Source organism: Heterocephalus glaber, unplaced genomic scaffold, assembly GCF_053883595.1.
Source record: "Heterocephalus glaber isolate CG9 unplaced genomic scaffold, H.glaber_assembly_v1.0 deba00001479, whole genome shotgun sequence".
NCBI classification, from domain to species: domain Eukaryota; kingdom Metazoa; phylum Chordata; class Mammalia; order Rodentia; family Bathyergidae; genus Heterocephalus; species Heterocephalus glaber.
This window is the reverse complement of record NW_028258316.1, coordinates 14,806,992-14,824,328: the sequence shown is the minus strand read 5'-3', so window position 1 is coordinate 14,824,328 and position 17,337 is coordinate 14,806,992.

The following is a 17,337-nucleotide window of genomic DNA, read 5'->3' as shown; positions in this document are numbered from 1 at the left end:
CTAATCTTCAAAACAGATCCTGCACACTTGGGCATCAAGGAGTCATGGACCCAAAGACCTCACCTTCAGTCTCACACTGCTGCTGACTGCCTATGGAATGGTCACTTTTCTTCCATGCACTTCAGCTTCTAGTGTCAACACGAATAATAACTTTGGCCTCACAAGACTGTTGGGGAGCTCAAGTTAAAAGATGGAAAGAAAGTCTCCTTTGGAGACGCTGTAATCACATCCCAGTTGTGTGACCTTGAGTAAATCTCTTAAGCTCTCTGAGTTTCGGTTTCCACAACAATAAGGCTGCAGCGATCATCCCTACCTCTCAGGGTTATTAGGAGAATTAAATGAAGTAAGGTATGTAAAGTGCCTAGTACAAGGCCCAGCACTTCAGGACTGGCTACATAATATGTAGGACCCAGTAACAAATAAAATGCAGGGTCTTTTGTTCAAAAAGTATTAGAAATTTCAAGATGAGGTTGCAGAGCATTGAATCCAGTCCCAGGCCACTCTCAGTACAGGCCCCTGTTCGAGTCCACAGGTTACACACCCCTGCACCCAACCCAACCAGCACATACTAGCTAGCTGCTAAGATATGTTGGCCCCTTCTCTATCCCCAACTCGGACCTTGCCCTGTTCAACACATATAAATAGGATTTGGAACATTGTATAAAAAAATAGAAAAAACACTATTATTATTCCTGAGGCAGCTTCAATTTTCCTCCTCTGAGCAGAGCACAGTCACCCATCCTGATAGATACCAGATAAAGGTGGAAAGAAATCTACTTTCTGGCTGCTGGCAAATGCTGTAGCTAGAGTAACAAGTTTACAGGATAAGCCAGGAATTAGATCCAGGGAAACGTGACCAGCAATGTTTCTCCACATATGGCAGGAAAACATGAACAGTTTCCTGAATGTGCCATATTCATTTTTTATAAACCATCAGTGGCTCCCCCTCCAGTATCTGTAAGAAAATGTCCATTCTTCCTAGCATGTTGTTCAATGCCCTCCATGGTCTGATATTCCAACTGTCATCCCTCATTCCCTATAGGAACAAGGTTCTTCAATAAAGCTGTCTTCTCATTGGCCCCACATAGTAATGTATCTTCCAACTTCTATGTCTTTATTCACTCAGGTTCTGTCTCCTAGAATGCACTTTTCCCATTTCTCAGTCTATTGAAAATTTTTCCACTTTGAGTTTAGATTCCATCTCTTCCAAGACACAATGTAGAATAATCTCCATGACATACAGACTGTATTAGTCAGGATTTTCTGCAGTAACAAGTGATCCACATATCCCAATACCTTATCTGGCAAAGATACATGTCTTGTTTACATTGCCACTTGCTGACTATGGGTCAGTTCTATGCATCTGCTCAATTCTGCTCCACGTACCTCATTCTGGGACCAAAGAGAGTGGAGCAGCATTTATTGGAGATGTGCTATTCTCATGGCAGAAGAAAGGGACACACAAAAGGCAGAACCAAATCACCCAAACCTTTAAACCTGCTGCTCAAATGTGGTACATCTCACATCCACTCACACACCATTGGCCAAAGATAGCCACCGGGCCAAGGCCAGAGTTCTGGGTGGGTACAGACCCTCTACCAATGGGGAAGGAAGGAGAGTAATTGTAAACAAATGGCACAGTGTGCTCAGGACTGAGGTTGAATGCTTTCTTATTTATTTATTTATTTATTTATTTTTGGTACCAGGGATCAAACTCGGGTCCTTGTGCTTGCACAGCAAGGGGCGAAACCACAGAGCTCAATCCCTGGTCTGAATGCTTTCTTTTTAATCCTATTCAGTCCAGTTATTTGTTGAGTATAAGCAGATACGTTCTTGAATCTTCTGCATCTCAATTTCATTATCTGTTAATATAGGGAATAATATTTATCTTAAATTTCCCCAAGGGACGATTAGGTGAGGTAATGGCTATAAAATGATTTGTGACACCCCGGGCACATGGTAAGTACTCATAAATGATATTTTAGCAATAGAATTTTAAAAATTTACTATGACTAATCATAAGCTCTTCATTCATTTGTTCATTTTTCACTATTCTACAAACATTTTCTTTGTACTCACTGGCATTTGCCTAACTCTGCATCACACAGACCCAGTCCTGAAGCAGTTAGGTCCTCTTAATAAGCTCAGCGGACCCCACTCCAAGAAGTAGACTGATTATTTTGAGTACCTCACAAATGCATACAACTTCCCATTTGTAAGAAAGTCCTAAATATGTTTTCCTCTTGGCCTGATTCCATTTCAATCTAAGGGATCAACGATCAGCCCAGTAAAGGAATGTGGGCACATAAAACTTTAATTAGTTTCATGAAGTTAAAATTGCTTTCATGGATGGAAAGAATAAGGTGGGGAAGGTTGAGACTAAAACAAAAAAGAACACGAAAGAAAAAGGAGGGGAAGGTTGTGGAGGCAGGAGAAGAGTCTCACTTGAGGCTGAAAATGAATTGTTGACATTTGGCTAGAAATGCTGCAAAAGTCACAGGGGTCTGCCAAGGAGCTGCACCTGTAAATTACTCGGATTTTCAAGTGAATGAGAACAATGGGGTAGCTGGATGGGTGACTTAGGTCTCAGGTCCAAAAAGAGAGCAGATAGCTCCCTTAAGAATGAATGGGAAAACAAGCAAAAAAACGTGCTGTCCCACAAATTTCTCCAGCATGCCCTTGACGGGGTGATATAACAGCACACCCACAGATTTCATTTCTGCCTTTACCATCCGTGTGGCCATGAGCAAATGGCTCCACTTTTCTGACCCTGTTTACGCCACTGATGGGAGACAAGAGCATGACCACCCCCTTGGGGCTTTGAGAAGATGACCTGAGATCCTGCGTGAGAAGTACCCAGCCTGTGCCCAGCACAGAGGTAACAGGGGAAGGGCTGGCTCCTTTTCCCTCACTCTGCTGAGAAGGAATCTCTTCTTGCCACACAGTGGGAAGACTCCCATATGAGCCAGGGGTCTCCAGAGAAACAGAACCATCAGGCTATACATAGGTATAACAAGAGATTTATTACAAGAATGTTGGTTGTGCAATTATGGAGGATAACAAGACCCAAGGTCTGCACTTAGTAAGCTGGAGACCCAGGAGAGCTGATTGTGCAATTTCAGTGTGAAGCCTGCAAACTCAAAACCAGGATTTGCCAATATTTCAACTTGAGTCCTGTATTAGCCAGTTTTTCATCATTGTGACCAAATACCTGAGAAAATCAACTTACAAGTAGAAAGGTTTGTTTTGGCTCATGGTTTCAGTTCATGGTCAGTTGGTTCCATTGCTTTTAGGCCTACAGTGAGGCAGAAACATTATGGCAGCAGGGCATGGCAGAGTAAAGCTGCTCAGCTTATGGTAGCCAGAAATCAGAGAAGGAAAGAACACCAGCTCTTCTGAGCTCTGGCACAGACAGGAAGGGGCCCAGACCAGACACACTCCTGAGGTCACAGCCGCATGATCCGCTCCCTTCACCTCAGCTCAATTCCTAAATTTTCATCACCTCCCATGACCTCACCAGCAAATTATTCTACTGATGACTTTAGAGTGTTCATGATGCAATCGTCTTCTGAAAGCCTCATATCAGGAAAGATGAGACTTTGGGGGGACACTTTAGATCTAAGCCATAACAAGCCAAAACATAAGAAAATTTGATGTTCCAGCCCAAAGGCAGTCAGGAGGGAGCTATTCTTTCTTATGGGGAGAGCAGCTTTCTGCTCTGTTTAGGGCTTCCTTCAACTGATTGGATGACATTGCCTACATTAGGGAGGGCAATCTGCTTTACTTGGTCTACAGCTTTAAATGTTAGTCTCACAATAACACCCTCTCAGAAACACCTAGAACAATGTTTAACCAAATATTTGGGCACCTTGTGGCCTGATCAGGTTGACACATAAAATCAACCATCACAATCCCTGAGTCTTCTCTCCAATGGCAAGATCTTCAAAAAGGACAGCGTCACATCTTGCATGGAAGTGCAAGTCTGAATCCTCTCTATCTTCCACACTCCTGGGAGAAATTACAGCAACTAAAATCTGGAAGGTATGACAGGTTCCATAGTCATTTTCCAGGAAAGAAGTCACTCTCTGGGTCTGCCTTCCATTCTGTTGAAATGAGATGATAATGCCTTTGGTAGTAACAAGACACTGGAAAGAGCCAAGGGGGAAGAATGTGTGGCTAATATGCTGTGGAGCACACACGTATAGAGGGAGAACTGAGGTACAACCTCTGCACCCACTGTATTAGTTGGCATGCATTCAGCTGCAAATAACAAAATAAGCCAACAAATAATAAAGATAGTTAAGAAAGATATGTACTCATCCAGCAATAAAGATAATCATTTCACATATAAAGAATTCCAGATTTAGGACCAGGCTTAATTTATCCAGCAGCTCAGTGGCATCAGAGCTCTGGGTCAGACCTTCCTGTCCAGTACATGGTCTTCCTGTCTAGGTCTCAAAAGGGCCAAAGTGGTTCACAACCCTCACAGGACAGTAGCCAACATTGGAAAGAAGAGAAAGAGTCAGGAAAGGGCCATTTACTCCTTCATGTCACTCTCCTACAACAGGAAAATCATTCGCAGACCCAGTAGACTCACCCTTAACATCTCATTCTCATGCCTTTACCAAGACAAATAGCATCACTATGATTGTCCTGGCTCAATCCTGATTTTCAACTGGTGCTGGCACATCAGCCCCAATCAAAATCAAGAGTGAATCAACAGGGCCAGGGATTTAGCTCAGTGGTTCCGCCACCTGCCTCGCAAGCGCAAGATCCCGAGTTCAATCCCCAGTACCAAAAAAAGAGTGAATCAACAAAAAAGAAAAGAACTGAATGAGCAACCAACAGTGTTCATCACTGCTTTCTATGAGAGCTTAATTAAGGGCAGGAAGTGAGTATTAATATGGCTATGGAGGAAAGAGAAAGAAAGAAAGAAAGAAAGAAAGAAAGAAAGAAAGAAAGAAAGAAAGAAAGAAAGAAAGAAAGAAAGAGAGAGAAAGAGAAAGGAAGGAAGGAAGGAAGGAAGGAAGGAAGGAAGGAAAAGAAAGAGAGAGAGAGAACATGAGATAAAGAAAGTCCAGAACTTGGGAGGCTGAGGCAGGAGGATCACTGAAAGTTGAAGGCTAGCCTAAACTACATAGTGAGAGCCTGTAAAACAAAACAAAACAAAACAAAAAGACAGAAGAAAAAAACATGTGTTCCTAAATGAGACAGGCCATTTATTACCTAACGACTATGCTTCTAACTTGAGCCAAGAGAATCACAAAAAAAACACCAGGAGAAATGAAGGAACATGAACTATGAATCTCATTTCAGCAAGCACAGGCAATTCTTGAGCAATAATATCAAACTGACATCGGATGATCACCAAACAAGTTTTGGAGGGATTGAATTCTCAGTAGTAAATAGTAGTTTATTATTAATTCCTTTACTTTGCTCTAAAAGGCATGTCTTATTAATTTTGTATTATGCTTACTCAGTTTTGCTATTTGCTCATGAATAGTTTATCTTTTGTTCATAAACTTGGAAAATTCAGAGTTCTTGTTTCTGAAGCAAAGATCTACAGTCTTGGAGGGGTGGTGCCAGACTCTTCATTCATCTGTTGTTAAGCACCTTCCTTACCCCTGCAGACATCTGACACCTGTTTACTCACAGGAAAAATAGCATCACAGGGGTTGAAGGGAGGGCAGGGGAAGGGGGAAAAAATAAGAACCAAGAGAGATTATGTAAAGGTGTAAATTTCCAATGATGAATGTCATTATGTTATATACCTAAAATGCACCAATAAAATTGATTTTTAAAAATAGCATCACAAAGTAGAGGCAAAACTCTCAAAGAAATCTGTAAGACCAAATCAAAAAGACAAAGCTCATAGCAGTGTTTGTTGGAATTGTTTGTTGAATTAACTGATTCTTGAGTGCCATGTATAACATATATAACAAGAATGTTATCTCCCTCAGTGCCTCCTGCGCTAGGTTATGGAGTTGGTTGGTTGACTGGTGTGTGGATTCGGTGGGTGGTTTGGTTGGTTAGTTGCTTGGTTGCTTGTTGATTCCTCCAAAGGTCTCTGCTCATAGCTGATACTTGGGTATCTGCTGTGAGTGGGACTTGCAGACTAATCCAACCAGTCTTTCACTTGCTACAAGCCAGGTCTTATGCTGCACTGTGGACAGAAGGAGGAAGAGAGAGACAGAGAGAAACATAATAGCCAATCCCAGCCATATCTACAGTGGTAGAGACAACTAACAACCATCCAGAGAAATATTAGGAGAGAGACATGAGTCCTGCTAAAAACGGGAGGCAGCAGATCAAATGCTTAGACACACAGCCTCTGGCATCCGATGCCAGCTTGCATCTCTGCACCAGCACTGACTCGCTAGTGACTCTATGAGTCACTTAGCCAATCTGTGCCAGGGTTGTGGTAGGAATTAAATGGAAATGAATGGAAAGTCTTTAGCAAAGGACCCAGTCAAGATCAAGAACTCAACACGTCAGTTATTACAACTATCATCAAGAAAGAATGTGGGCAAAGGCAGAGGACAGGAAAGGAAGATGTATGTGTAGGAAACTACAAGAGGTGTGCGGTGGATGGAGACAAAGCTGGGTAGTTAGGATAGCTCTCCCGCAACTGAAGCCCTCCACTGAAAGGGCTGCATGGTGAAGAAGATTGTTTGGGGAACAAACAAGTGGTGAGACACCCTTTAGCCAGAGAGTATGGTTTTAACTATGAGAGAAGTCTGCGCAGCTAAATTGTGGCCGACAAGAGAGAAGAACAGGTTCCATCCTCTCTTGTCTTATGTGTCTTAGGTTCATAGTGTCTTAGGTACATAGCGTTTCTCCTACCCTTAAAGTGGACTCATGCCTGGCCTCCTCAGGAGTAAAACAGTAGAGATATTGGAGCTCCATGCTTGAGAACGGCTACAAAAAATAGGTAGGGGCTAAAGCACCTCAGGTAGGCCTTTCCATCCCTTCCAGTCCACACACTGAGGATTGGGAACCTGCCGTTTGAGAAGAGTCTCCAGCAAAAACTCCTTTTCTTGGGGGGAAAGATGCAAGCAGAAATACTTCAAATAGGGTATATAACTTGTGTATGAAAGGTTGAAGTGAAGGACTGAAAAATGACTACATTGATGGGAAAATAGATGGAGAAAAATTTTCTGAAGGAAAAATTCATTAGTGAGAAACTAATTGCTAATAGAAAAGCTAAATGTGATGGATGCAGATGTAGATGTGCTGTGTCCAGATAGGAGACACAAAAACCAAGACGTGAAAGTGAAGATAACCAATGTTTGAAATAACAATGGGAGATAAATGACCAGCAGTTTTGTTAAAGGGTGAAAGAACTCAGATGGAAAGGTCTCAGAGAGCAGAGACAAGGAAAAGCCGGATGCAGACATTTTGTGGTGAAATGTGAGACATGTTTTTTAACACAAGGAGAAAAATGGAATGAAACCAAGATGATTTGGATAGCGATGCAAGGAAAGTCCTGGGTCCAAGCCTGAGCCTGATCAGATTCCCCAACACCTAATCGCAAACCAGAGAAGACCACACCCACTCCACCATCTCATTGCCACCTGTGGTTTTAGTCCAAGTCACAGTTTGTCAAGCTGGTCTCTTCATGAGATTATTAGACATGTCTCCTCCTCCTGTGTAAGCATCAGAAGAGTGAAAACTGCATTTATTTACTCTTGAGAGTAAATGGTGACACATAGTTGTCTCTGAATAGTTCCTTGTTAAGTGGACTAGTTCATATTCCAATCTGAGAGTCTCCCTGTCCAGTGACATTGCTGTGTCCCCATCTCCCTCCATGGAAGACTGGAATACTTGGGTGGGACCCTGACATTCCACCTCACTGTGGCCAGAATCCCCCATGACTGCACCCAGCTCCCTTACTCATCTCCATGCCAATCACAGATTGGAGCCGGCACAAAATAGGAACCTGCTCCTATTCCTGCCACCTTATTCCTGCCTGCTCCATCACATTGTTGAATTTTGTGGTTGAAGCACTTGCCTAAACTAGACCAAAGTCAGAGAAAGGAAGAGGTTGCCATGGTTGCATGACACCAAGGTGAGAACCCCGGGTCTCCTGATTCTCCAAACAGAACACTCAGTGCTGTTAGACATTGCCTTCAGAGGATGCCCATGAAAGTAGGTTTCCAAAGTGGGTCGGTCTTGAGCTCTAGGTGAGAGGCAGTGATGGAGCACAAGTATTTGTTCAGTCAGAAAAACTCCTGTCCTCTTCCTGACACCCATGATATTAGCTCTAGGGTCAAACAGAAGTTACCACCCCAGCTCTGACACTGACTAGTTGGATGACCTTCAGCAATCTCATTTTTCTCTGAGCTTCAGATTCCTCCCCTCTAAAGAACAGGTATCAATCCCTGGATCTCAAGTGAGGAAGAAAGCAGATCATGTTCATAAAGTACTTAGCACCATCCATGGCCCCCAGTAAGTACCCAAAAAACTACCTTCCCTACCTGCTTTCTGCCTGAGATTCAATGTTGAGGGAAACTTCATGAGCACTGGGGCCATATCTATCTTGTTCACTGCTGTATCTCATACAGGATGCTCAGTAAGTACTTGTTGACTGAGTGAATGGATGGACAAGTGGATGGATGGGTGGGTGGGTGGATGGATGGATGGAGGGAGGGAGGGATGGATGGATGAGAAGTTTCTCATTCTGATTATGCTGGTGTATTGACAGGAGCTGTTAGGTTGTCTGATGGATCTTGTTACTGAAAAATATGAAACTGAAGTGAAGCAAAGGACTCCTTTCTGTCACATTACCAAATCCAAAAGAATCTTCATCCAGGAATTTATTGGGCCAACCTCACCATGTCAGGAAAATGGCTAAATTCCTAGTAGACGAATAGCCTCTAATACTTAACATTATAAGTTCTGCTAATAACTCCAGGTTACCTGTCTGGTGAAGAAAGATAAGGATTTTAAAATTTAGCATATTAGCATGTATAATCTACCACCCAATGCTGTTGACTCTGAGAGAGATATTTTCATTCACTTCCCACCTAGTTGCCCTCTGAGAACACAGTTATTTCAGGAGATGTTAATGGAGAGGGATGATTGCTATATGGTTCCAATCTAGAACTTTTATACCATTTCATGTAGTCTGTCTGCATCCCTACTGCCAAGATAAGCCCCTTCCCTGGAGGAAGTAAATGTTTCAGGAATGACATGCAAGCAATAATATTCGTAAGCTTGAATTTGGCTACTCCTAGTGATCTTCTTTGAGACTTTTCACAAACTTCTCAACATCCATTTATTCATTCACTTACTCCTTGCCTTCATCCACTTACTTAATACATGCTAATTTAATACTGGGATTTAGAAGTCTTCTTACATAGTACATTAAAGATAGCTGTTAATTCTTTAATCCACTTCAATTAAGAGGTGGGTTCTATGTGTCCTCTCTGAATCTATACATGTTCTATAGCTGCCTTGACCAACAGAAAATAGCAAAAATGATGCTGTGCCAGTTTTCCTGCCCAACCTTTAAGTAAGAAACCAGAAGTTTCTATTTATTGTATATAGGACAACTCTCTCTGCAAGCTCTGAACATCCTTGAAAGACGTGCAACTTCTCTGGGGCCGCCATGCTGGCAGGAACACCTGCAGGTGCTTTTAACGACAGTCTCAGCCAAGCCCAGCCTTCCAAACCATCTGTACTGGGGCGCCACACATGTGAGTGAAGGAGCCATCTTGGATATGGATCCTGCAGGCCCAGCTGCTCCAACAGAGGCCACACTGGTTAGTGATTGACCACCCAGCCAAGACTTTCCTAAGTTTCTGACCAAAACATCATGAATAAAATAAAATGGTTTTTTTAAGCCATGAAGTTCTACAGCAGCTTGCTAAATAGCAATAGATTATCGAGACATCTTTTCTACAGAGAGCATCAGAGCACATTGTAATTCAATCTGAAGTCTTGCGTTCTCTTGAATTCTTGTTTGTTGTTCATTTGGAGAACATATTCTGCAGATAAAATTCCAAAAAGAAGAGAGGACCTAGAAAGAAGGGAAAGATCAAAGATACACAGACTATTTTAAAAAGAGGAAATGAAAATACCTAATAAATATTATTATGTTTATTTGACCATACTACTAATAAAACATTCAAATTGAAACAAGAATAGATATCTTTCGACCTGTAAAACTAGAAATATTTCTTTTTAATAAAAATCATCTAAATAGGGAAGGGTGGAGGGGATGAAGAGAGGGCTAGGAATGGGGAAAATAAGAACCAAGATGCATCATGTAAAGGTACAAGTTCCCAATGAGAAATGTAAATGTGTTGTATACCTACAATGTAGCAATAAAAGAATAATAAAAATTTTTAAAAATCATCTATCCCAGTGAAGAGAAGTGGGGCCTTGGAAACCCACATAGACTGTCAAAAGGAATAAAAATTAGGTACAATACTTCTGGAAAACAAATTGGTATGTTTCGGATCTGACTATCTCTCCTAGAAAAATAACCTGACCCGTGGACAAAGATTTATGCCCAAAATATGCTCATTGTGGTATCATTCACAACACTAAAATATTATGAGTAAGAAAACTTTGAATGTTGGATTTTAGGGAAGGACTAAGCAAATTGAACTGCCTCCACAAGATGGAATATTGTGTCACCATTGTAAATGATGCCTATGAAATGTTCTTAACGATATGGAAAAATGCTTAATGACATAACACTAAGTAAAAGAGCAAGATAGAAAAAGGTTATAAAGTATAATTTCAACTACTTTGAAAAGCATAAAAAGACTGGAAGGAAATACAATAAAATGTTAATAGTGTTTATCTGTGGGAGGTGGGATTATGGGTGGTAGTTTATCTTATTTATTCTTCGCTGTATTTCCAATATTGGGGATGCATTATTCCTGTAATCTGAAATGGCTTATTTTTTCTTTTCATAAGAAAAGAGATGGTCAACAGTGGTAAATTTTCTGTGTAAGTCCAGAGTCATGAAAATGGAGAATAGAGTTCAGGGAAAATTTTAAAGCATCCCTGGGCTTGAAAACCTGTGGTAATACAGACTTTTCAGCATGCTGTTTACTTTTGTCCTCGTCTGTGATAGGGACAATATTTACTGAGTGCATGAATGGTGTAAACACAGAGTCTGCTTCCACAGCAAAGCTTGATTTGATAAATAAACCCCACCTCATTCCCAGGATGTAGCTCTGAGCTCCCCACGTGAGCCCAGCTTGGCAGTGAGAAACTGAAGTCCACTGGACCAGATGGAAATAGGTCAGCATCCAGGTAAATTGTCCTCAGACTCAAAGTGACAAAGTCCTTGAATTGTGAACACTAAGAATCTGCTTCTGTGCCTCCTTGGGCATCTGTTTGGGGGCTTTTTGTGGAAATTTCACACAGTGTTATTCATGAAGAAAGGAATGAAAGAGCAGACTTCCCAAGTAATTAGAAGTATAGAATCTTGGGATTACTGTGGACTTTCAAGATCATATTTTGAGTTCAAAGCATTGTTTGACTAACATGACACAGATGCATGATGAGCTGTAGTGCTTTGTTCAAGGTCAGTCGATGAATCCACGCAGAGCTGGGATTAGAATCTGGGTCCCCTGACTTATTACATTATTCCTCTCCTTCTCAGTACTCCTGCCTGTGGGCTTCACTGGCATCAGCTCCCTGGGAGACATTCAGCTTATTTCTTTGCTTTTTTGGCTTAGTTATTGTCTATATCTCCCCATTTGGCCATAGACCTTGTTTGCTGACACATATAGGTGCTCCATAAATTGGATGGGTGGATGGGTGGATGGATGGACAGATGGATTGGATGGATAAACAGACAGATGGAGGGACAACCTAAAATACAATGGTACAACAGAAAGACTGTGGTTTTTACAGTCATGTTAAGCTAGAATCAAATCCCACCACTGCCACTTATTAGCTATGTAACTTTAAGCAAATCACTGAGCTTTCCTGAACCTCAGATTATTCTGTGTAAAATGACACTGATAAAACCTCAAAAGGGTTTTAGAGATTAAAGGAGATTATATATATGTGTGTGAAAGATTTTCACTAAATTTCTGACACCACAATAATTGTTAACTAAATATTATCTTCTCTCCTTCCTCCCATGAAACCAAGTCTATTTCTAATTAAATGTTACCTTCACTTCTCCCCATAAAATCGACTCTAAGGTAAGGCTATTGCCACTTGAATCTTGACACGGCGACATCGGTTTCATGTGGCTTCAGATGGCTTCAGATATTCATGTACAATGAATTCATCTGTGTATTCTAAAACAGTGTCTTCTTCACATATTATGTCCATAAAATAAATGTTAGGTCAATTCAGTAGAATTTATTAAGTATCATTAAAGTATTATTAGGTGACCAGGTGACACCTAGGGAGGACACAGAAAAGAACACACATGGTCTTTGCCCTCAAGTTTCCATACAGAAAGAAGCCATACATGATCAGCCGATGAGGAATGATACATCCATCCATGGTTCCCCAGGTCAAAGGAGGAGCAATAATGTCCCTACAGAACACATAAAGACTATAAACAGTGAACTCCAGATCTGCTCAAAATTGTCTCGCTTATACAGGAATCCTCAGGAGTTGTGCCCCTGAACTCAAACTTGTAGCTCTCCTGGCTGAGATGTAGCATCTGCCATTTCCTCCTCAGTTGCCAGCTAATGGTCTGTGGATTCACCTTCTTCCAAGTTCAGTGGTGATGTCAACACTTGAACCTCAAACAAGAGAGTGCTTGCTGTCCAATGAGGGGTAGGATGGCTCCTTGGAGAGGTGACCCTTGACCTTCACAGGGAAAACACACACATGCCACTTGTGCCTCCAATTACCTACCTCATCAACTGGACACACCGTACACTGAGCTCAGAATCCTTCTCAACCCCAGAGCCAGTCACACATCAGACTGGTAAATGACAGGCTACCTACTTGCCACCCTTGAACCAGTCATTGATTTGGGGTACAATATGGGAGGTAGCACGATCGAATAAAAAAATACATCTCAAGTCAGCCCTGGGTCTGACCTCAACGGGCACTCTTCTCAGTACCTTATTAATTTTAACTCATTTATTCTTGCATATAACATTCTCTGAACACAGTGAAAGTACACTAGAAGTTAATACCAAAACAAAGATGTTTTCTAGGAAAGTCTCTACATTTCAAATTTAAAAACCTATTTTTGGGCTGAGGGGTATAGCCTATAGGTAGAATGCTTAGGTCGAAGAAGAAACAACATTGGAAATTAGAGAAAATTTTAACTGAATGATAATGAAAATTTTACATGCAAAAATGTATCAGGTATACCTAAAAGCATGCACAGAGGGAAAATTGCAGCCTTAATTTTTATAGCAGAAAAGAAAATGGCTGCAAATAAATTATATAAGCCTCCATAATACAGTAGGAAGAAGAGACAAAGAGCAGGAATTAATAAAAGAGAAAACAAACCTCACTAAAGGTGATTAACAAAGCCAATAGTTGATTCTTTGAAGAGGAGCGGTGTTAAGTGTTTGGCAAACCTGATCACAGGGAATAAGTGAGAGAAAGAGGGAGCACTAGCTAGCGACGCCCAATGTCAGTAGTGCCAAGGAGCCAATAGCACTGCAGAACCCTAAAAGATTCTAAATCTAATAAAAGGATATTATATAGTTCAAAGGAAACAAAGTAGCAGGTATACAGGGTGAACATAGTTAATAAAATTATGTTATATTGGGGTTTTGTTACATAAAGTAGTTTTAGCTGCCCTTGTCACAAAAAGGTGGCCATGTGAGATGCCAGATACGTTCATTCACTTCACTGCCATACCCAAATTACTGTCAACAGGAAAGTGATGCCATCATGTTATAATTGTAAATATACATAATAGAATTTATTTTTAAAAGACAGATGTTATGAACAACTTCATGCCAATAAATTAAAAAATATAATTGAATTGACAAATCCCTATAATAATAGAATTTACTAAAATTCCCGGCTCACTTTATAAGTCCAATATAACTTTGATACCAAACTTGAGAAATAAATTGCAAAGGAAGAAGAAAAAGGAGGAGAAGGAGGAGGAGGTGGAGCAGGAGGAAGAGGAGGAGGAGGAGGAAGAGAAGAAGGAGAAGGGTAAAAGGAAGGGGAGGGGGAGAGGGAGGAGGAGGAAAAGGAGAAAGGGGAGGAGAAGCAGAGGAGGAGAAGGAGGGAGAGAGAAAGAGAGAGACAGAGAGAAAGACTGACATCTTATGAACCTAGATGCAAAAATTCTCAACAAAATAACCAACAGGACTTGATGGATTGGTCCGTCGCCTGCATTTAACAGCTTATCACAGTAGGCACTCATGGAATCCTCAGAATGAGAGACACGCTTTTCGCTTTTCGGTACACCTGATACGTCTGGGGACGGGCGAGGGCCGAGAGTGTGTCCTCAACTCAGCTCTTCCTGGGGCCTCAGACCACTGGTAGCCCCACCAGCACCCAGACAAAGAAGAAACCAGGCCATCATCCTGGAGCCCCCTCTTTTCCCTGCCCCTCTCAGCCAGGCTATCACTAATCCCTGCTGAACTTCCCTCTAAAACCTGACATCCATCTGCTTCTCTCCAGCACCACTGCCTTCCAGTGGGCTCAGTGCCCAGCCCCTCAGCCAGAAAGCTCTAACCTACAACTCAGATAGCGGCGCATCCTGGGTAAATGCTTTCCTGGCCTCACTCTCCTGGGACAAACTGCAGACTCCTCCATAGCCTTCAGAACTCTCCCAGTCTAGCCCTAGCAGCCTCTGCAGACTCACTGCCGCCACTCCCCATCTAACCCCCCTTCCCATCGAGCAGAGGAGACAGCTTTACTTCCTGGAGCATACTGTGTCCTCCCTCACTGCTGGACCTTGTACACATTGTCTTCTTTTTTTTTTTGATTTTGTATAACCATTTATCGGTACATTTTAGGTGTAAAATATAATGACATTCATCATTGGAAATCTGCGCCTCTACATACTCTCTTGGTTCTTATTTTTCCCCCTTGCCCAGCCCTCCGTTCAACCCCTCCATCCCTCCCTATTTACAAAGACTTTGTTTCCCTTTTTTTCATTTTCTCATATTAATTCCATTCCCTTCTTTCCTTTCCCCTACCTCTCCCACTTCCCCTTCCCCTTTGCCCCTTTTCTTCCTATTTCATATTATCTATTATACCTTTAGTCCTTATTTACACTTGCAGTTTCTCACACCAGAGAAACTCTTCAGTATTTACACATGTGTGTCCTATTTATTTCACTTAAGAGTATCACCTCAATGTTCATCCATTTAGCACTAAATGTCTCTAATTTCTCCTTTTTGGTGGCTGAGTAGTACTCCATTTTATTTAAAAAAAACACACACACATTATCTTTATCCAGTCTCCAGTTGATGGGCATTTGGGCTGTTTCCAAGTTTTAGCTATTACAAACTTTGCTGCTATGAACATGGCCTCACATATATCACTGTGCCATGATTCTTTTAATTCTTTGGGGAAGATACCCAACAGGGGAATACCTGGCTCAAATGGGACTTCCAGTCCTAGTTCTTTGAGGTATCCCCATACTGATTTCCACAGTGGCTGCACCAGTCTACACTCCCACCAGCAGTGGAGCAGGGTTCCTCTTTCCCCACAGCCCCACCAGCATTTGTTATTGGTTGATTTCATGATAGCAGTCATTCTTTCTGGGGTGTGGTGGAATCTCAGCATTGTTTTCATTTGCATCTGGTGAATAACCAGTGATGTTGAACATTTTTGCATATGTTTATTTACCATTTCTACTTCTTTGTGTGAGAAATGTCTGTTCATTTCAGATGCCCATTATCAGATTGGGTCTTTAAATTTGGGAGGTCTGATTTTTTTAAGTTCTTTATAGATCCAAGATAGTAGACCTTTGTCTGAGGGACAGGAGGTGAAGACTTTTTCCCACATTGTGGGTTGTCTCTTCACACTGCTGGTGGTTTCTCTTGCTGTGCAGAAGCTTTTTAGTAAGAAGAGATCCCACTTGTTGATTGTGCTAGTTCACGGGCAACTGAGGTTTTGTTCATAAAATCTTTTCCTACACCAGTGTCATCAAGAGTTCTACTTAACCTCTGTTCCAGCTGGTTCAGTGTTTCTGTTTTAATATTCAGATCTTTAATCCATTTCAATTTTAGTTTAGTGCATGGTGAGAGATATAGGTCTAGTTTTAGTCTTCGGCAAGTTGAAACCCAATTTCTCCAGCACCATTTTTTTAAGAGGCTATCTTTCCTCCAGTGAAGGTGTTTGGCTCCTTTGTCCAAGATGAGGTGGCTGAGTGTGTCTGGAGTTGTTTCTGCATCTTCTAATCTTGTACACATTGTCTTTATGCCTAGAATCCCTTTCCTTCCCTCCTGACCCTGACCCTCACCCCACAGTGTTTGCTTTTGCCTCGTATCTTATGAGTTAGACTGTTTTCCCTCCAGATGTGTATGTTGAAGTCCCAGTACTTCCCAGTACCCATAAACATATTTGGAGATAGGGTCTCTGCAGTTTATCAAATTTAAATGAGGTTATAAGTGTGGGCCCTAATCCAATATTAAGTATCCTTTCCTGATACCTTTATAAAAGGGGAAATTTGAAGGCAGACACACAAATCAGAATACAAAGACAGAGATCAAGGCAAAGCATCTAGAAGACAAGGGACAGCAAAGATCACCAGCAAACCACAGCTGAGGAGAGAGCCCTGGGGCAGATTCCCTCCCAAGGCAGCAACCCTGCCAACACTTTGATTTGGGGCCTCCAGCCTCAGAAGCACCAGATGCTAAGTTTCCGTTGCTTGCGTCATCCCATTTGTGGTACTTCGTTAAGGCAGTTCCAGCAAACCCACAGATTCCACCAACTGTGAGTCACTCATCAGAGCTCATCTTACCTTGGTGTCTTTCCTCCAAAAATTGTCCCTGCCCCCCTACCCTGCCCATGTCTGAACTGTCACTCCAGAAACATCTTCTTGGGTCACAGCACCTGTCACACCACATGGCCTCCAGTTGGGGGCTCACCTCTTTCCCTAGCCAGTCCCGAGCATCATGAGCACAGGTATCATCTACCTGACCTGCTGCATTCCAGGATGAGAAGCCTCACTGGGTATCTGTTGGATGAATGAATGATGGAATGAATGTGCAGAAGCTAATAACAGCCAGAACTAAGCTAACATATCCAAAAAGGAGTAACCAGAGACCCAAATATTCAGTCCTTAAAGGTGTGGGGGGACTCAGGTTGCTTTGGGGACAGCTCTGAAAACTTGCCGCAGGTCGGGTAGGAGCCATGTTCAGTCAGGCACTGCCCATCCTAGTTCTGAGTACACCTTGGAAAGAGCATAAAGTGGCC